At 34.9% G+C, this 23,501-nt stretch overlaps 1 long non-coding RNA gene across 2 annotated transcripts in view; it reads right to left on the bottom strand.

Moving 5' to 3' along the window:
* Positions 1 to 23,501, bottom strand: part of LOC109500179 — a 522,281-nt gene that overhangs the window by 384,486 nt on the left and 114,294 nt on the right. For both annotated transcript variants that reach the window (XR_002742616.2, XR_006597870.1), the window contains one exon: positions 6,269 to 6,350. This is a non-coding gene — a long non-coding RNA (uncharacterized LOC109500179). The remainder of the gene's footprint in view (positions 1 to 6,268; positions 6,351 to 23,501) is intronic.

Here is a 23,501-nt window from a genome sequence, read left to right as displayed (position 1 = left end):
GAGGAGGGTGGAGCCAGCTTCACCTACAGATCCTTACAGAGGGCTTAGATTCAGAGGAAAGAAATGATGAAGGGTAAAGGGGGCGGGGACAGGGTGAGCAATGGAGAGATTCTGTCCACATTTTGAGGGAGGATGCTTCTGGCTTTCAAATCCCTTTAGCTACTGAATCTATTTAGTGCAACTTAAACTAAAGACATTTTCAAATACACATGACTTCAGAATTCCTTTTGATGAAGTTCTTGAGAATGCCCTCAGGCAAAACAAGGAAGTGAAACATAAAAGGAAAATATGGGATTCAGAAAACAGAGGAGGCAAACTAGATGAGCAGCAAAGGACAGAACCGAAATGACAGCTGGCAGCACCATGGTCCAGACAAGGGCATGAAAGCAAAAGACTCTGGAGGAAGATGTGCAAAAAGGGGAAAACTGAGATTATATGGTATGAATGATAACCTGGAAACTGAAGGATATTTTAAAAAGCACGAAATGCTAGGGGAAAAACTCAATTATGAGAAAACCAAACACTGAAATAAAATTACATCTGAAAGAGGCATCTGGGTGGCTCAGTCTGTTAAACATCATGACTCTTGATTTCACTCAGGTTATGATCTCACGGTGAGTTTGAGCCCCGCGTCAGGCTCTGTGCTGACAGCTCAGAGCCTGGAGGCTGCTTCTGATTCTGTGTCACCTTCTCTCTCTGCTCCTCCAGAGCTCACTCTCTCTCTCTCTCTCAAAAATAAATAAACATTAAAAAAAATTATAAAATTACATTTGAAATATGAAGCAGCAGTTAATCCAAATTCCAAGAAAATCAATGTGTTTCAAGAATAAAATTGCCCTGGATTTTAAGCAAGAGCCAAAATGAGCAAGAAACTGAAGGCATTAAGTTTTGGTGAACAGAATTTATAATCCCCAGCCTAGGCTTCCAGGGCAAAAGGGACTGTAAAAGTAGACACAGTCCACATACTGGGTAAACTATAATGTGGAATGGTGCATGGAGTATGGAAAAGGACCCATCTGAACAATCATTTTTAAGTGAAACAGAAGTCACAATACCAGAACCATATAAGAAACAAAAGGAAACCTAGCACACCACTTGGTCGTAATAAGATAAATGTCCACTACCAGCTTTCAACTTTGAGAAACAACCAACAACAAAACATGGAAATATTAATTGTGGTTCCAAAACAGCAAATGTTTTCAAACTTGTCAATTTAAAAATAAAACTAGATTGACAGGAGTGGAAAGTGGAAGGAGGAAAACAGGCCAAAGTACAGGTAAAGGCACTAATTTTCTCTTTCAACAAACTGAGGAGTCAATAGTTGATGGAATAAAAGATTGAAGTTAATTGTATATTATATGTATTATTGATTGCACAGGTAAACAACTGAGGAACTAGCATTACAATATTAAGCAAGGTAGATAAATAAAGTTGGAGGGATTGGAAAATGAACTAAATCTAACATATTATTATAGGAAGATGACAATGTCTACAGCTGATAAGAAAGAATGGTGTGAGTAAACTACATGGGGAACAGGGGAAATCGAGTCTTTGACTCCTTGGGAGAAGACCTAGATGGGAATGGGTGGAAATGGGTATATTCAGGAATTACTGATGTTCATAACCAACCCTTCTGTGTTCTGTTAAAAAGCCTACATGTCTCATTTAGGTGCCTACGTGGCTCATTTGGTTAAGCACCTGACTTTGGCTCAGGTCATGATCTCACAGTTCATGGGTTTGAACCCCATGTCGGGCTCTGTGCTGACAGCTCAGAGTCTGGAGCCTGCTTGGGATTCTGTGTCTCCCTCTCTCTCTGCCCCTCCCCCCACTCATGCTCTGTCTCTCTCCCTCAAAAAATAAATAAACAGGTGCACCTGGGTGGCCTCTGACTTTGGCTCAGATCATGATCTTGCAGCTGGAGAGTTCGAGCCCCACATAGGGCTCTGTGCTGACAGCTCAAAGCCTGGAGCCTGCCTCTCCCCCACTTATGCTGGCATGCATGAGCTCTCTCTCTCTCAAAAATAAACATTAAAAAATTAAAATTAAAAAGCACACCATTCATGTGATTTTTAATTTAGATAAAAGAATGAACATAAATAATGAAGGCAGTGAAATGTGCTATGTGGATCCAATGTTTCTTAGGAACAAAAGTAAAATGATTTATAAAATTGTTTACATTGCTGAAAATAGCAACAAACGCACAAGCCAATGTTTTGTGCATTTCCGATTTATTTTTTAAAGCATTCTTCAAGTGTGGCTGTTTCTCCCCTGGAAGTTTGGATCTGAATAAAATATAAAATGGATTTAATAGCCATAGTTGAGGTAAAGAGGTTATGTCTCAAGGGGTCCATGGTTCTTGATTTTTTTTTTTAACTGTTCAGTCTTGGCTTAACATCAGTCTTTTTTCTGATGGGTTGTCACTGGAATAGATTCACAGAATAGCCATGCTTATAAAAGTACCTAAGGGAAGTTACCTGGTTACAAAGAAGAAAGATAACTGTTCCAAACAAGCAATGTACAGAAAAGAATGCACAAAAGTGAGATTAGGGCATTCCAAAGGGAAATTCCTGCTAGGTGTCTTGAATAAGCAAAAGCAAAGATGATTTCTGTTATCAAGCTGAACAGAGAACCACACTTAAGATTGGTTGAGCATTAAAAAAGGAGTCTTAATGCTTCTTACCTCTGATTTTTATTCTTTTTTGGCTCAAGCCACTGAAGCAAGTAGACTTTAGAAGCTTAAAATCTGTTTCACCTCAGTTATTGCACACAGATTTTCTTTAAAACACTGGACTTTCCACAAAAGCCCCCTTTCACTTCTTTCCATATTAAACCATTCTTTAAATAAAGCCATTATACTTTACAATACTCTAGTTTTCTGTATATATGTACACAATGTAAGCACTGAAGCAAGTATCCAATAAACTGGCACTAAATGCCAGTATTCACATGAATTTACCTTAGTAATTTAAAAAGAAACATTGGAGGGTTCCAATTTTCAGGATATTTGAATCAATTTTTCATTTTAAATGATATATGCAATTATGCAACTAAAGTCAGAATCACAGTTGAATTTTAAAATCTATAATGATTTTCCCCATTGGATAAAATTACCTCATTTTATCAGAGATAATTTAGTCATCTCTACAGTTATGGATTTGCTTCCCAGTCTTTCTTAACAGGAATCTCATTATGAATAAGGATCTAGCCATTTAGTTGGTATAATTAGCAGGTAAGGTTAAGCAGCCTGGAGAAACTACTTCCTTCTACCTACACCAATGTGATCAAATATATTTGTCCTCAGTCAACTGCTCATAAAATCTGCAAACTCTCAGAATGTTCCACAGTCCTTATGATTTTTGTTACATATATTTTCTTTTTAGGATACAGCTTTTACAGTGACTGTGTGTTTATGAGAAATACTAATGCACTGAATAATACAATAATATCAGTTGTTAGAAAAATATCTCCAAATATATGTAATAGAGAAATAAATGAGAATTGACACCTGAGATAATGAACAGAAAAGTGGACTGGCAGAGTCTGAGCAATTATTTTTGTAAAATGGTGCCAGACTCTTATTCTTGTACGGGAATTTTCATCTCACTATTTTATAGATATCACTTTATTCAAAATTATATTATCTTTATCAGCACAGTATGAGATTCCAAATTTTCATTTTAAGCATTTTTTCATTATCGTATAGTATAGTAACCAGTTGGAAGATAATCTCCATCTCATTTTGAAGTTGTCTATTCTTTTAACTTAGTAATGGAAGCATACTTAGCTTAAATTACATACCTTTGTCCTTGGCAGAGATATTGTTAGTTCAACTTGGTTTAGCAAACATTCATCCTTAGCTACTGCAAATCAGAGCTATATAAGTGTGGAAGTTTCAAACATGAACCAAAGAAATGAAAGAAAGTTGAGAAATATTTTTCTCATCCATACTGATGGGAACTTTACATCAAAGTCTCTCAGGAGGACAAATTTGAGGTTATGTATTAAAAACCTTAATACCCTTTGATCCAGCAATTCCATAAGTCTAGCTAAGATAAGCTTGAGTTTAGCTTAATAGGAAGGGCAATGCATGCACAAAATATTCACTATATGGCACATTTTTAATTTCTCCTTTAAATGCACATATCAATATATATATTTTTACTTTGTTACTCTTTTCACTTTGGAGTCATATACATACCACGGCCATGAAACAAATTTACTGAGGGACAGTGTGGTTTAGAGGACTATTTGAAAGAGGCCCTCAGAAAATCACTGGGGAGAAATTCTGAAAGTCTCTATAAAGGAAAGTAAAAAGTCATAGAAGAAAAGAAGAAAATATCACTACCATTAGAAAATAAGAACAGAAGTCTTCCCCATATCCTCTACCGACAGATGAACTCTAGGATTCACAGTATATAAGAACCACACGCATCTGAGGTAGCTATGTCTGAATTGCAACTCACAGGTCACTAAATCACATAAAATATAGCAGCTTCAGGGATTATAGTATAAACATTAAGAAGAAATGCTACTGTTTCCAACAAATCCAAAGGAAAAGGCTCCACATATTCAAGACTAATAATCAAGTTTTAAGTTCACAGCTGGGATCTTTATGTCTACCAAGGAACATTTTATTTTCATATTGAGTATAATGCTATGAAATTTGTAAGAACACCTATCCATTTACTTCAAATATTCTCAAAAGTGTTGGGTAGGGTAAGGAAGGGTAATAGGTAGGAGGAAAAAGGATGGGAATAAGACAACTCCACAAACCAAGTATGTTTGTCAAAACCCACAAAACTGTATACAAAAAGGGTGAATTTTGTAGTTCATAAGTTATACTTCAATAAACCTGACTTACAAAATAAAAGAAATAAACCGTCCAAGAAAAATTTGGTTAAAAAATCCATCAAATTCCTTAAAATTCCGGTTGTTCAAATGACTAAGATTAAAGTTAAATTCACAGTAGGTGCGATGGAAATATTTTAAACTTTGATTTTGAAAATCCAAATTTCTAACCAAAATATTCTATTTTGGATTATGGGGTATGTTGAGTTAAAGCTTAACTTTAGCTTACATTTAGATTATAAATGTCAATTGTTAAATGTTATGAAGGCAAACTTGATCACTGGAGTCAGTCAACTAATTAAGCACTGCATAATAATTAATTTAAACAAATACCTAGACTGAAAGGCAAAAGAAGAAGAGTTCTTCCATCCAAGAATAACGTGAAAAAATTGTGTCACTAGATTTCAAGAGAAATATTAGACATAACTTTGGTGGTGGTGGTGGCTTGTTAGTTTTTTTACTCTCACAGAAGCATCATGTACTCCCCCATTCACTTTTCTTTCTTCCTCATGCAAAAGACATTAGAAGCCCATCTGGTGGGATAGAACTGAAATAGACAATACCTTTATAAACTAAAGAAGTGATTGAAAGAACAATTCCTTAGCTGAAAATCCCACTGCCATAATTGAGAGATAAGAAAATATCAGCTGCTTTGACACTTTGTGAATCTTGGTAGTCTAGGCACAAAAAATTTACAAAAGAAAATTCTATTGAATATAGTATTAAAATATACTTTTAAAGGAAAAGTTAAAAATTTGTAAGAATAATACCTAATTTTATTCTAGAGTTTATTCTAGAGTCTTATCTAGAGTTGTTTCCCTTTAAAAACGTCCATAAAGTACCAATTCCTTGAAAGACAAAATTGTTAAAACTCAAGATGAAATACATAATACAAATAGTCATATATCTATTTAAAAATTAAATATGTAGTTAAAAATCTTACATCAAATAAAATTCTAGGCTCAGATGGCTTCACTGGTGAATTCTACCACATATTTAAGGAAGAAATGGCTTCAATTCTACATTCTTTTCCCGAAAACTACAAGTGGATGTAAGATTCATTTTCTGAGGTCAATATTACTCTAATACCAAAACCAGACACTTTATAAGAAAAGAAAAATATAGACTACTATCCCTCAAGAGAAAAAAACATGTATCATGAACATATTCCAGAATCATTAAACATTCTTCAAAAGTTCAGTTTTAGTAACTACATAACAATCTATTGTATTAGGTATACCTTAATCCTTTTTCCTACTATTGGAGGAAACTATTGACGTCTTGTCCTAAAGACGTCACTCATTTCCTCTTCTTTTCCATTCAGAAGTCTATGTACTCCTTGTGTAGTAAGGCAGATCCCAATTTGATCCTCTCTCCAGGGAATTTGTAACTGAGAGACTAAGAAAACTAAATTACTTACCTTGGTTGCTAGGCCTTTCAGGAGCCTAGGGAGCAGCCATTTTAGAGCTCCATGTGCTGATAAGCAAAGGTGCAGAGAGAACCTGGAGAATGGATCAAAAAAGGTCTTAAGTTTTTAATATCCATATTTATTGATATTACTTTGAATACACATACAGGTTTGTGGAGCAGAGTAGTAAAATTATCATTTCCTTTACAACAAATAACCTTGTGATTCTTTGTGCCTCAATTTCTTACAGCAATGCAATAGAAGCTAGACATTATCCAACACAAACATGAGGTATATATCATAGGCAAGAAAGCCAAAAAAAATGAGTCCAAGTGTTAAAACACACTATCCCTTTCCCTTCAGTAGAAAACAAAGACTTGCTTCTTGGGAAGGATCCTGGGTTCCCATTCTTTTTTTAATTTTTTTTTCAACGTTTATTTATTTTTGGGACAGAGAGAGACAGAGCATGAATGGGGGAGGGGCAGAGAGAGAGGGAGACACAGAATCGGAAACAGGCTCCAGGCTCTGAGCCATCAGCCCAGAGCCTGACGCGGGGCTCGAACTCACGGACCGCGAGATGGTGACCTGGCTGAAGTCGGACGCTTAACTGACTGCGCCACCCAGGCGCCCCTGGGTTCCCATTCTAAAGTTCTGGAATGCAAATACATTTACTTAGAGGAAAGATAAAAACCATTGTCCTCAGCTTTACAATCTTAGGATGTCTCCACATTCCAGATCTCACCTCATGCCCTGAAATCCAAATGCATATCTCTGAGGTAGGTAAATCTCTCTGAAGTTCTCACAGTTTTAAATTACCTTCTACTTTTGTAGCCAGGTCCCAGGTTACCGTCCACTTTTTTAGCCAGGTCCCAGCTTTCAGTAAAATTTGTTCAGAAAAATCCTTAATTGTAGAAACACAAAAAATATTTTTGCTACAGCCCCACAAAAACCAAGAGATCATGAAGCATCAAAGACCAAAATAAAGAACATAGCTGCCCTGGATACTGATGGCTTTTTTTTTTTTTTTTTTTTTTTTTTTTTTTTTTAGTTTTCTATTTGGGCTTTCATGGAAGCAGTTGCACTTCCTACTCTTAGGTCCATAAAGTATCTGTGAATGCCTGTTCAAATCACGTTCCCCCATTTCTTCAGCTAGTTGCAGTGGGTTTAAGATGCATGAAGCAAAATGACCCAAAATGAGAAGAGATATTTAGGTTGTTTCTAATTTTTCACTCACCTAAAAATATATGTAATGTATATGTGTGTGTGTGTGTGTGTGTGTGTGTGTGTGTGTGTGTGTGTATGAGGATGGACTATACATTAAGCGTATATAGTCTTTAAAGTTCTTGATATCTATTAATAAATGGATTTCCAGGAAGGTTAAAAAAATTATAACCATATATAATGTAGAAGTGCTCATTTTACCACATCATCTCTTAACATCAGTTATAAAAGTCATACCTCATTGTATGAGTTTGTAGTTCTACAACTAAAAGTAGCTAGATATTATCACACAGTGATTTTTTACATATGCTAGAATCTGTTCCTTGCCTATTGTGAGCCGTGAATCTGTTGATTTTTGTGCCTACACACATCATTTCTTACTGTAGTTTTATAACATACTTTCTTATATAACACTGCATCCTGCTCATTACTTTTTTCTAGCTTCAAAAAACATACTAATGAAGCTCAGAGTGTAATTACATTAAACATACAAATTAAATTGGTAGTAATTCAGTTGTGTTTTAGAACCAGCTCTTATCAACTTGGGAAAAGCCAATTATTTATTAATTTAAGAATTTTTCCAGGTGGTTTTAAACTCTTGGTATCTTGAAATCAGCCATGGTGGGGTTTTTTACACCATGGAAATCAGCAAATGCTACAAATCATGACTCCCACACTCTGACTTCACAGAAAGTCAATTTGCCAGTTTACCACTGGAATAATTTATGATATTTAGTTATGCCATCCAATATTATGTATTTTATATCTTCCTTTTTAAAAATACCAGCAGAGTTGTGTAGCTGAATTTATTTTGACCTTATATATTATTCTTAGGTAGTTTATGATTTATTAGCTATTGGGATAGCTTTTTTCCTTCCATTAAAATTGCCAAGTAACAATTTGAACTTTTTGAGTTTTTTCCTATCTGGGTAATGTATTCATCTTTCTTATTACTTCTAACAGGTTTTCCAATAATTCTCTTGGGTTTCCTAGATAGATTATTTAATCATATGAAAATTATGACAATTAAATGTTTCTTTTCCAAAAGATATACTTCTTTGTGTAATGGTTTCATTTCTTATTTAATTGCCTAGAATTTATGGAAGTGTGTAAAATAATATGAGTAGAGGCATTACTTGCCCTTCTTTTGGTGTTTCATTGCTTACCAAAATGTTCACTTTTAGGTTGAAAGAGATCCTCTTAAATATGTTAAATTTCTACTCTGAATTTTATGTTGTGGTATGTAGTGAGTGGTGGTGGGATTCATTGGTAATGGTTGTTGTTTTATGATTTTCATAGTTGTTTTTAATCAGAAATAAGTTCTATGAATCTGTATGCCAGTGGATAAGAGCACAGTTCTAGAGTCGTATCTCCCGGGTTCATGTTCTGGCTTTGCTATTTCTTAGTTGTGCAGTCTTGGGTAAGTTATTTAAAGTATCTATGCCTTGATTTTCTTTTTTGTCAAACTGGTAAAATGAGATAACAGTTCTTATTTTTTTGTAGGTTTGAGAATTCAGTGAGGTAAGGTGTACAGAGAACTTGGAACAGTGGTGGCAGTTTAAGCATTCAATATTTAGAAATTATTATAACTTAATAAGGCTAGTAATTATTATTAATATCTTCAAGAAAACATTTTAAAATTATAATTTTTATTTCTTTTAACATATTCAAATATATATTTTTTAGTACTTGCATTCCTGGGACAAAACATACTAAGTTGTGTCCATTTCTTTTAATAGCTAGTTGAAGTTAATTTGCTAGTAAGCTTTTAGTCTTCTTTGCAAACATAGATTATTCTATAGTTGGGGGAAGGTCTATAGGAGATATTAGTATTAGTATTCTTTTGTCATTATAAAATGTATCTGGATAACTTATAGACTTGTTTATACTCTGAAACCACTTACATGGCATACATCTTTTTCATTCTAATATTCTATAATTTTTTATAATATCATTTAAAATTTTGTCCTTTTTCTTGATCAAACATATTAAAGTTGTATGCTATAGGATTTACTCCAAGTAAAAATATCTTTAAATTATTTATTATTTCTACTATTTTGTATTTCCCAACTTATTAATGTCTATGTTTGTTTTTATCATCCCTTTTTTTCATCTTTCTATTGGCTTGTGTATTTCTCTATTTCTAATTTCTTTACCTGAGTGTTCAGTTCATTTATTTTCATACTTCCTTATTTAGTAACAAAGGATGATTTATTGCACCTTTAAAATGCATACTAAATGACCTGAGTCATTTTTCATTTATAATTTAAAATATTAAATACACCCAGTGATAGATAGTATATTATGACAAGTCCTGTCATATCTTCAATTTAGCACCTATAAATGTGAATATTCACTATTAACCTTTCAAAATCAGGATACACCCAAAACTGGAAGCAACCAGGATGGCCTTCAATGGACAAATGAATAAACATACTGTGGCACATTCATACTATGGAATACTGTTACTATGGAATAAATTGTTAATCTACGTGACAACATGAATAAATGTTATATGCTATTGCTTAAACAGATGCTGTCTAAAAGAAAGCAGGAAGTTTCAGAAAGATATATACTATATGATATCATGTCTATGAAATTCTAACAAAGACAAAAGTATGAAGGCAGAAAACATCAGTGGTTGTCATGGCTTGAGGAGGTGGGAAGTTAAACAGGTGAAGCACGGGGGACTTTTTAGGGCTACAAAACTTTTGTGTATGGTACTATAGTGAGGGATACATGACACTGTTTATCTATCAAACCTAGAACTTTACAGTACAAAGAATAACTGTGACAAAAGAATCTAGCTGTATTAGCACTTCACTGAGCTGGAAGTTTGACACATGTATCTTTCAAATCAAACAAACATCATTCACAATCCCTATGTTATTGAGTTTTTTTGCTTCCTCTATAAAAGGGAGTGAAAGAAGGCAAAATGCAGAATATTAGAACCCCAGACACCAGAATCAGATAAACCTGCATTTGAAATCTAATTCTACTACATACTTCCTAGTTATTTAACCTCTGGCACATTACTTAAAATATCTAACACCGTTTGCTTCCATATAAAATGAGGGAAAATATTATCTGCCTCAGCATTGTTGTAGGATTAAATATTAATGCATATAAAACTCTTAGCCTGGACTATAGTTGTATGATCAAAAAAGCTACATGTTGTTTTCCACAAAAACTGTGTTTTCTATTTCTCCTTATATATATATATTTTAGACATATGCACCTTTTACTGTGCATATAAATACATGATCATGGCTTTATTATGTATTATGCTCTTCCTAAATATTATATTTTAACTCTATTTTGTTTGAAATTAATAGTATCACAATTGCTTTTTTGTTTGTTTGTTTGATTTTCTAATATATCTTTGCCTGTCTTTAATCTTACAATTTTTTTTTTACTGTTTTTGAGTTTTACTCTAGGGATCATTCAACTTTTCACCAATAGGTATCCAGAAATAGTAAATAGAATAAAAGGAAAAAATAGGAAAAGGCTAAAGGAAGAGATGATAAAAGAGTTAAAGACCTGCCATCTACAAGTTTTAGACTCAAAAATCTCCAGAACAATTAATGACCTTATATGACTAGATATGACCATATCTAGTCCTTATAACAATTTTGAACCTCAAAGATAAAGTTCTAAATGTTTTCAAGAAGGAAAAAAAAAGCTGTGACAAAGAAATGGGCATCATTTTAACGTAATGTATCTCAGTAAACTGCATCTCAGAAAGCAATGGAAAAATAGTTTTCAAGTTCTGAGAGAAAATATATTGGAACCTAAAATTCAATATGCAGGTATATCCATGAAAATTAAGCGAAAAATAAAAACATCTCAAGTATTTATAAACTCCAGAATGTTAACCTTCTCCTCTAATCCCCATCCTCATCCTTTCTTAGGCAACTACTTGAAGTCTTTAGAAGCCAAGGAAGGAGTAAAGCAAAAAAAACAGTAGAAGTGCAATTCAGGAAAGAGTAAACTCAATGCTGGGAGCAGCAAGTAGAAGTTCTAAACGACCAGAAGCCGGGGAACCACACAGACTGAGCATGAGATTAAAAGGCCCTGGTGAGGCGTCTGCAAAAATCAAAAGGGGAATCCTTGCAATTGCCAGTATGACTGAAATGGTTAAAAGAACTAGGGTTTAAATATACTTGAAAGTTGCTGAGTAGACACAGGCATTACACACACAAACACAAAAGGAGTTAACTATGGGGGCACCTGGGTGGCTCAGTCAGTTAAACATCTCACTATGGACTTTGGCTCAGGTCATGATCTAACAGTTTGTCAGTTTGAGCTTGAGATTCTCTCTCTCTCCTCTCTCTGAGCCCCCACCACTTCAACATGAATCAATAAACTTAAAAAAAAGAATAAACTATGTTAATTATGTGAGGTGACAGATGTATTAATTACCTTGATCTCAGTAATCATTGTACAATATAAACAGGTATCGAAACATCTCACTATACGTTTTAAATATACAAAATTATATTCGTCAATTATTACTCAGTAAGGTTTATAAAACAATGAAAAATCTAAATAAATAAAATAAAAGTCTTTGAGAATATAATGAAGGCTCATTTCACCTCCATGCTAGCAATGTTATTCTTCAAGGGTTAGGACATGAGTCACTTTAAGAAAAAAAATAGTTCTCCAGTAAACAATATTTACTGTCTACATACTGTAGTAACTGTTTACTGTTATCAGCTTTTAAAAATAAGTCTATGAGTAAAGTGTAGTAGGCTTATTTTCAACATTATCTCTTTTAGATTCCTACTGGATAGATAAAAGACTGCCTGGATCAGCCACTGTGTGATCTGTTTTGTTTCACTTTTATTGTCGCTGTCTTTTTGCTCTACTTTCTGGGAGAATTCTTCCAACCTCACTGCCCAGCCCTTCAAATGAACTGTTTTCTTTTTTAAGTTTTATTTATTTATTTTGAGAGAGAAAGTGAGAATGTGCACACAAGCAGGGGAGGAGCAGAGAGGGAGAGAGAGAGAATCCCAAGCAGGCCCTGAACTGTTTCTACTCAATTACATTTTTTCAATTCCTAAAAGACAGAGGAGAGCTCACTGACAAAGTAAAAATGTAGCTAACAAGCTGGAAGGTGAAAGTGGAGAGATAAGGTAGAGGGAAGGTTGTGACACTCAGATTCTCATCTCTTCTAAAAGGGTATGGAATATTTGCCTACATACATTGGAACAGAAAATAGAAGTACAGTAAAACCTTGGTTTGTGAGCGTAATTTGTTCCAGAAACATGCTTGTAATCCAAAGCACTTGTACATCAAAGTGAATTTCCCCATAAGAAATAATGGAAACTCAGATGATTCATTCTACAACCCCAAAATATTCATATAGAAATGATTACAACACTGTAATGTAATACAAAATAATAAATAAAATACAAAAAAGAAAGAAAAATAAACAAATGAACCTGAATTCACCTTTGAAAACCTTCATGGCTGGTATGAGGGAAAGAGAGAGGAGGGTTGTTGTGTAGACGACTTTCACTATCACTAATGGAATCACTGTGATCTACTAGCTCAATGGAATCTTTTTCTGCATGGGGGCCATTGTATACACTCACACAGATGTTGACTACAGTACAGTATTAATAAACTCTTGTCATATACTGGATTTAATGTAATTGGCAATACAGCAGCAGAGTAAAGGGTCTATATCTGCAGGCAGCCTGACCTAGAATGAAACAAAGCATTCCTAAGCTTACTCTTGTATGGAAAAGCGAAGGACTGTCCAGAGATGCTTTGAAGTGACAAAAAATACACTAGTACCAGTTGTGGGCACCTTCTAACGTTCTGAAAAATCACTTATTTTTGCCAAACACAGCAGCCTGAGACTGAGTGTGGGAGACGATCACCCATAATCCCACAGCGAGAGACAGAAAAGAACCATTGGCTCAGTTGTGATCATGTGACATTCAGCATCATGTATTAGTCATATTGCAAGACATTGCAAAACTCATATTGCAATTACCAAGTTAAAACTTATTAGAAATGTTTGCTTGTCTTATGGAACACTCTCAGAAGAAGTTACTCACAATCCAAGGTTTTACTGTATAAGCAAATGATTTAAAATTGGGAAGTTAACAATCTGCATCTTTCACAGTATATGACCAATAAATAAAGCCTAAGGTTGATTAATCAATACGTGGACTTCAAGGCACATTATTAAGCTATATGAAGGCAACAACCTAAGAACCTAAAAGCAAAATAGTTCAAAAAGTGCCTTCTGAGCATAGAGCTGCAGGGTACATATGCAGGTTGGAGGACTGTCCCATTTCAGTATAACTTACATTGGATTCAAAATTATTCCTACAGTATTCATTATTACTTTGATATAAGAGAATGAAAAATTTTACATTGGATTCAAAATTATTCCTACAATATTCATTATTACTTTGATATAAGAGAATGAAAAATTGAAAACTTTGATTCTTTCACTTAGTAATATGAATTTAAGATTTGTCCATGTATTCTCATGGCTTGATAGATCATTTCTTTTTAACACTAAATAATATTCCATCACCTAGATGTACCACAGTTTATACATTTGCCCATTGTAGGACAACTTGGTTGCCTCTAATTTTTAGCAATTGTGAATAAAGCTGCTATAAACATCCATGTGCAGGTGTACATTAGTTTTCAACACCTTTGGGTAAATATTAGGGAGTGCAATTGCTGAAATGGTTAATTACTATATGATTCCACTCGTAGCACAGTGAATTTTTAGGACCTGTGAAAAACTCTTCATGCTACTATAATGAGAGTTATGTGTCATTACACATTTGTCCAAAACCATAGAATGTACAACACTAAGAGTGAACCCTAATATAAACTATGGGCTTTGGAAGATTGCAATGTGTCAAAATAGGTTCATCAATTGTGACAAATGTACCACTGTGGCAGAGGATGTTCATTAAAGCCATACTTATGAGGGCACAGAGAATATATCAGAAATCTTTGTATCTGCTTAATTTTTCTATAACCTAAAACTGCTCTAAAAACATTGTCTTTTTTTTTTAATTTGAGTATAGTTGACATACAATGTTACATTAGTTTCAGGTGTACATAAAAATAAATTCTTTAAAAACCTCAGCTACATAAAGTTGTAAAGATTAAATAAAATATGTGTAAAATACCTTATCCTAACAAATGTTTAAATAATAACAACTATTATTGTACCTTTGTTAAACTCTAAGGAAAATAGAGATGAGTTAGGAAGATTGACACTAACAAGTAATTAAAATGTGGCAATAGTAAGAGCTGTAATATAGGCATATACAACATACATCAGAAACACAAAATTGGGAGCCTTACAGAAAAGGTGACATTTCAAAAGAGTTCCCAAGAGCATGAGAAAGAAACAGCAATCCAGAAGTAGGCATGACAGATACTAAGATAAAATAAAGAGTGTAAAAGTCTTCCTATGCCTTAATGATAATTTAATACCAGCAAAAATTAAGCTATTATATATCTATTTCATAGTAATGCTGAACCTCTATGGTACAGTTAAAATGCATAATTCTATATTTTATGATACACAGATACACTTACATGTATATCCTCAAAAATAAAAAGCGTTTGACTTCTGGGGAAGATGGCAGAGTAGGAGGATCCTAGGTTCACTGCATCTCATAGATACACCTAGATAACACCCATATCAGGGTAAAAAATCTCAGAACATGACACAAAGACTTGCATAAGAGACTCTCCAGAGCTAATAGTACAGAAGAGGCCACATCAAAGAGGGTAGGAAGGGTAGAGACACAGTCGGGAGCCAAACAGACCCCAAGACTGTCATACGAATGAAGGACACTGCAGGTGAGAAGAGGAAGAAAAGCAGACCCCATACCAGTTACCCCAGGCATGGAGGAACCCATACTGGGAAGATGAATCCCTGTAACATTTGGTTTGAAAACCAGAGGGCCTAACTTTGTGAGTTCTTACAATCAGTAGGGCTAAATACCTAGAAATTTAAAAATCAGCATTGGCTCTGGGAGAGCTGAAGGGCAATAGAAAACCGAGTCCCTGCCCCTAAAGAAACAACCCCAATGAGAAACAGAAGCAGCAGTTTCAAAACCACCTGGGGTGTATGGAAAGATCTATTTACTAATCTCAGTACATGTGCTTGAGGGGCAAGTATCTTTGGGAGACTTCTCCCAGACCAGAAGAGATAAATGGTACCATTTCCCTCCCCTGCCTCCCAACATAGATACATAGACACCTATTGGAACCAGCACAGCACCAACACTCTCCATCTAGCTTGCTACCCATGTGCCCTTCTGCAGAGCTCGCACTCCACCTGATACTCAGCAAGAGTGTTCCACCTCGCTTGTGAACATCTCATACCTCACCCAGTCATTGTCCCGCTAAACCCACTACCTCCAACCTGGCCTTCACAGGAGTTAAGCCAAAGTGGCAGTCACAAGTTTGGCAGTGTTCAAGTAGCTCTGACGGAGGTCAGCACCACTCCAAAGTGTCTCTGGCCTCTGGGAAAAGAAAATCACACACACCCATCCAATTGTGGCCCCAGCAGTGGGCTGAGGGCATAAATCTGGTCTGACTGTAGGTTCCATACAACAACGAAAGCTTTTCAGAGGAGAACACAAGGAAAGAACTCTATAAGTTGGTGCTACCACAGCTGTGGCAAATTCCCGGTCTGGCCGAATACAAGCCAAAAGTGGTCCAAGACTAGCTCACCAACAAGACAGGAACCAAAAACTCTGGCCACAGCAGGCAAAGGAGCCATTGCAGATGACAGGACTGAAGGTAATTGTGGCTCAGTGACAACAGCAGGGTGCATGCAACACACATAGGAGACATTCCTGAAGCACCAGGTTTTGATGAACAGGGGACACTGCACTGCAGGTTATTATAGGACCTCTTCTTCATAAGGCCACTACTTTTCAGAGCAGGAGTCATAGCTGACTTTCCTAACACATACAAACAGACACAGATTGGGCGGGGGGCGGGGGGGGGAAGAGTCTCTTATGTTTGGCCCCCTCCCTGTTTTTATATTATTTTTGCGTCCCTTCCCCTCTTTTCATCTGTTTTGTATCTTAAATTCCACATATTAGTGAAGTCATGATATTTGTCTTTCTCTGACTAATTTCACTTAGCATAATTCCCTCTAATTCCATCCATGTTGTTTTGCAAATGGCTACATATTCTTTCCAAGTGCACATGGAAAATTCTCCAGAACAGATCATGTTAGGTCACAAACAAGTCTCAACTAATTAAAAAAGACTGAAGTCATACCATGCGTGTTTTCCAACTACAATGCTATGAAAGTAGAAATCAAATAAGAAAAAATCTGGAAAGACCACAAAAAAATGGAGTTTAAATATATGCTACTAAACAATGAATGAGTCAATGAAGAAATCAAAGACGAAATGAAAAAATACACAGAGACCAATGAAAATGAAAACACAACAAACCAAAATTTTCAGGATGCAGCAAAAACTGTTCTAAGAGGGAAGTTTATAGCAATGCAGGCTTACCTCAAGAAGCAAGAAACATCTTCAAAAACCACCTAAACTTAAACCTAGAGAAGTTGGAAAGAGAACAAATGAAACCCAAAAGCAGTAGAAGGAAGAAAATAATAAAGATAAGAATAGAAATAAATGAAATAGAATCTAAAAGAAACAACAGAACAGATCAATGAAACCAGGAGCTGGTTCTTTGAAAAGATCAACCAAATTGATGACACTTTAGCCAGATCATCAATAAAGAGACAGAGAGAGAGAGAGGGACACATACAGAGAAAAAGAGAAAGAATGAGGACTCAAATAAAATTAGAAATGAAAGAGAATAAATCACAACCACACCACAGAAATATAAAGGATCATAAGGGAATACTATGAAAAATTATATGCCAACAAACTGGACAATGAAATTTAATCAATAATCAAAAAATTCCCAAGAAGCAAAAGTCCATGACCAGATGGATTCACAGGTAAATTCTACCAAACATTTAAAGAATTAAGACCTATGCTTATCAAACTATTCCAAAAAATAGAAGAGGAAGGAATACTTCCAAATTTATTCTATAAGTTCAGTAGTTTTAATGTAGTTTAATGATGAAAACTGAGAGCTTTTCCCCAAAGGTCAGGAATAAGACAAGGATTTCCACTCTCACCAATTTCATTCAACATACTACTAGAAGTCCTAACCACAGCTATCAGACAACAAAAAGAAAGAAAGGGCATCCAAATTGGTCAGGAAGAAGTAAAACTCTCACCATTTGTAGTTGACATGATACTACATATAAAAAAACCTAAAGGCTCCACCAAAAAAGTATTAGAACTGATAAATGAATTCAGTAAGGTCACAGGATACATTTAGGATGTAATCCACTACTGGATACATACATACATACATACATACATACGCAAGCTTCACTTTGGCATAAGAAAGCCCAAATATCTTCTACCATCTTTCCCAAATCCACTTTCCCTACTGTTGTATGATTCTTATATATAAACAACCAAGGCACTCACCCGTTTCTTCCAAAATACATCTCATATTTTTCCTACAAATAAAAATTTTCTTCGTCATTCTCCCACACGTTTAGAGACTTCGTTTTATTTTCAATGAAGTCTACATATCCTTCTAATTCTGTTTTAATCTGTTTCCTACAAAATCTCCTCCATCCAAGATCTACATGATCTCAAAAAAAAAATGTGTTCTTTTTAATTACTCAGTGGATAATCAGAGACTTGATCATTTGAACATATTGCTATTCAAATTGCTACTTTACCTTTGTATTTGTAACTTACTATGCATTTAATAACACGGATTACATTTGTTTTTCATGGCTTCAATAACAAATCATTATAAACTTTACAGCTTAAAACAACACAAATGTATTATTTTATAGTCCTATCATTCAGAAGTATGACACAGGTCTCATAAGGCAAAAATCAAAGTGTTACCAGGGCTGCATTCTCTTGTGTACAGTATAGAGAAGAACCTATTTCCTCATTCATTAAGTTGGTTGCCAGAATTCATTTCCTCGTGGTTGTGGGACTGAAATCCTTGCTATCTTTCAGGTGAAGCCCATTCTCCATTTCTAGAGGCCACCTACATTCCTTGACTCAGCCTCCTTACTTCATCTTCAAACCAGCCATGATGAGTTGAATCTCTCTCATGCTTCAAACTCTCCTTCTATCTCATCTCTCTGATCCAACCACAGAAGTTTTCTCCTTTAAAGTACAGATTTAATTATATTGGGCTCACCCAAATAATTTGGGATAGCTCCCCATCTCAAATTTCATACTCTTAATCACATCTACAAAGTCCCTTTTGCAATGTAAGGTAATATATTCCTATGTTCCAGGAATTAGAGTTTTAATTTACTATAGTGAGGACATGGGTGTTATCATTCTATCACATAAAATATACTATATTTATAGATGAGAGTATACCATAGACTCAAGCCATCCAGTAATCCATGGGTCTTATACTTTGTACAAAACCTATTACATCATACATTGTGTACAGACTATACCATAGAGTATACTATTCTCTACTATAGACTCTTCGAGGTCCATGTAGTTATTAACACAGAGTCAAAAACGTTGTGAACGTTAACATTTATCTATTATTTAGCATGTTATCATGAAAAAATTCTTCATCATCTTTTTAGGTCAAATATTCCCCATTGTTTTTCTCATTGTCTCTGGCAAAAATACTATTGACATTAGAGAAAATGTAAATAGTCCTGTAATTGTTACAGCACTTGTCAATCTGATATTGTCACAACTCCTCTAACCCTCTATAGTTTTCCATTTAAAAATCACTTCTTGTTTTCTACTTTTTCTGCTTGGAGCAATATTTGCAGTCTCTTCTTAAGTTTCTTTTTCTAATAAAATTATTATCCTCGTCATTCATCCTCCTCATTACCCTTTAGAACTTACCCTTTATAAGAGATCTCAATTCCTTGTAGAAAAATCATACGGATTGCAAGGAGTTAAAAATGGAGTACCATTTGCTGTATCACTTTCATCAGAAATGCAAGGATAATGTTCCCAGCTGTGGCATCTGGCTCCTTGGCAATTTCATCAGACAGTGCCAGCCATTATTGTAGAGTTCTGGGCTTGTCACAAGGATTAAGCTGGTGTGCAGCTGTTTCTGCTATCTCAGTGCTATATGGTACAAGTTGTCTTTCAATTTTTCCTCTGAGTAATTCCTGTTTTCTCTGTATTCATATTTTGCTTAAATACCTAGGAGATTTGTGTCTAGATAGTCTGCATTCCAATGCATGCCTTCAGAGATGGTATACAAGTACCATATTCACATTCAATAGAATTTCAATATGATTTCAACATAATTTCTTCTGCAGGTAAAAGTAAAATTTAAAATTTTTAGTGCTTTTGTTCTAAGCATTTTTGTTTATGTGCAAGCATAGCTTTTTAATAATAGCAAGGAAATGAAATCTATAATCAGTGCATTCCTCTGTTAAATAACTTTTTTTAAATACACGAGTTACTTCTTTAAGTAACTTTTCTAATCTATTGTTACTGTCAGCACATAAAACAGAAAGTGTTTCTTAATAGAGTGTATTTGGTGAATGTTCTCTTTATCTTTTTCACAAATTCATTTGCTAACTATGGTTGTTAAATTGCTAACTAACCATCAGTGTCAAATGGATTGATCTAGAGTGCTCATTTTCAACTTAATTCTAATGTTCTCTGAGCAGCTTCATTCCTTTTTGACAGTATTATGGCTCAGAATAAGAAATAACATAGAATCACAGATTTTACAATTGTGATGGAACTTAGAAACTACATGGTACTTCCATTCATTTTATAGATGACAAAATGGAAAACCAGTAAAGTTAAAAGATATACCTAAAGTCATATAAATAATTTGTCACAAGACCAAGCCCAGAACTAGGTCCTTGGGTCCCAGTCCAGTGCACCTTCTGAAATCCTACAGTGCTCACCCTAGTACAAGTCTATAGTCCATGATTCTTGCTTCTACTCTTGTGTCTGAAACTGACCTTTTATCTGTGACCCACTCCCACCTCCAATCCTCTACCTCCCCAAGCCACCTTCTTTACCAAGACTTGCACTTCCTCTATCCTATTTCTGTCTCTTAGCCTTCAGTTCCCCTACCTGACTCTACAAGAACTCTACAGACACACTGCAGAGTGCTCTCCTGTCATTGGGGAGCTGAAACAAGTAACAGATGTCCACCTACTAATAATGAGAAAAAAAGCCCTTATAGGTCCCAGAAAGTTCAGGAATTATGATAAAATTTAGTGTTTTAGACCATTGCATCTTGAGACACAGGCTCTCTTAAAACAAAGAAAGGATGCAATATATATAGAATTTCTCATCCCTTTCTGCATCCCACACAGGAAAAGCTGCATATGAAAAACTTCTCACACTATTCTCCATTCCACCCTGATGATTCAAGTCCAGCCTTTACTCTGAATGCCAGCTTGATTCCTCTCTTTGAAACATTATTATCACCAAGGCCTACGCAATGAGTTTGACTACATCTATACCTCACTCACTTTCCTACTCAGGATATAGCACCCATAACTTCTATTTCTTCAGCCTTGTTAATTGAAAGTTTTGCATTTGATTGGAAAGGTGATTAAATGTTTCATTAGGTAGCTGCACTCAAAGAAAAAGAATAAAAATATTTCTCTGAAAATTGGTCGTCACTGAAGAAATCAGAACAAACTTCATCAAAGTGTGGCACAGCCCCACAAATGGGATATACACACTGATAAACTTCTTATGTTATGAAATTTCAGGCCAACAGTATTCATGTTCTTCAATTCTCTCAGGCACTGAGTTGTAAGGTAAGGACTGTGCACTTCTGAAGGAGAGGAATGGTATTTCTTGAGATGACTGTAAACAAAGCAGCTAACAACCAAAAGGCAACCTGAGAGAGAATTCTGCTGAAGAAAATGAAGCAGTGTCCTTGCTACTGGAGAAAATATTTGTCTTTGCCTAAGAATGAAAAAAGAGAGGGCAAATACTGATAAAATCAGAATTCTCCAAAAATTAAGTGCAAGAAAAAATGTTTTCCTATTGAATCCTACTTGTTTCCTATTATACATAATCTGATATATTAAGGAAATTAAAAAGAAAATAATGCATCTGAGTAAACAAAATTATGTTAATGGGTAAAAATAGTCAACATATATTAAGGTTTAATCACATGGCACTTGACAAAAGTTAACCACATCTTACACCACCCTTGCTTGCAAAGTGTTTATGATCTAAAATAATAGCGCCAAAGGCATAAACTTTAAAAAGTCTGATTTTTGCAAGGGAGATTTTTTTGTAATAGTTTTGTTAGTTTACTATTTGGGAATATTTTCAAGTCACAATACAGTGCTATTGAATGCCCTTAGGGAAAGAGAGTGTAAAGGAGAGGACAATTGGGAGTAACAAGTTATACACCGATAAGATTCCAAAAAAAGAAAAGGACAGAAAGTCAATCATGACACTGTATCTTTCTTAGAGTTAAGGCCTAACAATATAAGGCAAATACATCCAAGAATGCAGGCCTTGAGGCCAATTCAAAACTTTCTCCCTCCTGAACCTGTATCATACTCTTAGAACTGAGGCTAAAATGTGAGGCCAGTATAAAATCCCCAGGTGTCCTACGAGGCATAAACCAGAAGAGGTCTAACAGCCCAAACTGGTCCGTATATTCTCAGACTCCCAAATATCTCACAAATATGGACTCCTTCTGGGCCAGATCTGCTCTCTGTAATTTAAACCAAAATCAGTCTAATTTTCTGGAGGCCAAGGACAGAGCAATTTTTACCTTACAATAAGGTTTCTCTATAAATTTCTACAGAGGGACTTGTTCTATCCATATTTTAGTATCAAGAAAGAATAAAAGACAATGAAATTTTGTAGCCTGAATATAAACATATACTTAATTGCGTTTTATTAAATCAAACTTTACTAGGATTTTAAAAACTATGGTGAACCTCTCGTTCCAGTCAATACATCTGCATCCATCAGGCAGCACTAAACTGTGATGATCAGATAACTGGGCCCTCACCTGTCAGCATACAGGCTGCATTTCATAAAAGTCTACTTTTATATGAAAACAAATAAGAACACAATGTTAGGAAGGCTGACCTAGAAATTGTTAAATAAATGCAAGAAACCTAAAACTGAAAAGAAAATGGAAAAAAATGGAAACTCCTCTATTGAAAAGGACAAAATTTAAGCCAAGATATATCAATGTCCTCTTTTTTCTTGCTGTATAAAGTATTAAAGAAAATAAAATACCACTTTTGCTTTGTTACTTGTGGCTGAAGAATGAACTTTTTTTTTAAGAAAGACCTTTTAACAAATATACAAGCCACCCTTAGGTTTTTATTTTCTTTCTAGCAAATCCAATCCTTTTTTTTTTCCTTTTTACAAATGCAAGGTATTTAAATTGTACACTGTAATGATTTGATACATACATACATGTAAAAGAATTCCCACTATTTGGTTGATTAACATCCTCTACCTCACATATTTTATCTTTTATTTTTGTGAAACAGAATTTAAGTTGTATTCTTTAAGCAAATTTCAATTATACAACACAGTGTTAACTGCATTTTACATTAAATTTTCAGACCTTATTCATTTTATAGCTGAATATTACCAATATCTTTACCAACCTCTCTCTTACCCACTCACCCCCAGTCTCCGGCAGCCACTTTTCTACTCTGTTTCTACTGAACATTGTTTTTCAGATTCCACATATAATTGATACCATGCAGTATTTGTTTTTCTCTGACTCATTTCACTTAGCATAATGCCCTCCAGGTCCATTCATGTTGTTTAAGATGGCAGGATTTCCTTCTTTGTCATGGCTAAATAATATTCCTGTGTGTGTGTGTGTGTGTATGTGTGTGTGTGTGTGTGTGTGTGTGTGTTATCACATCTTCTTTATCCATTCATCTACTGATGGACACTTAGGTTGTTTTTATAGTTTGGCTACTGTGAATAATGCTACAATGAAC

The sequence above is a fragment of the Felis catus genome, chromosome B2 (assembly GCF_018350175.1).
Source record: "Felis catus isolate Fca126 chromosome B2, F.catus_Fca126_mat1.0, whole genome shotgun sequence".
NCBI lineage: Eukaryota > Metazoa > Chordata > Mammalia > Carnivora > Felidae > Felis > Felis catus.
Note: the sequence above shows the minus strand (reverse complement) of the source record. Positions and strands in the feature narration are given on the sequence as shown.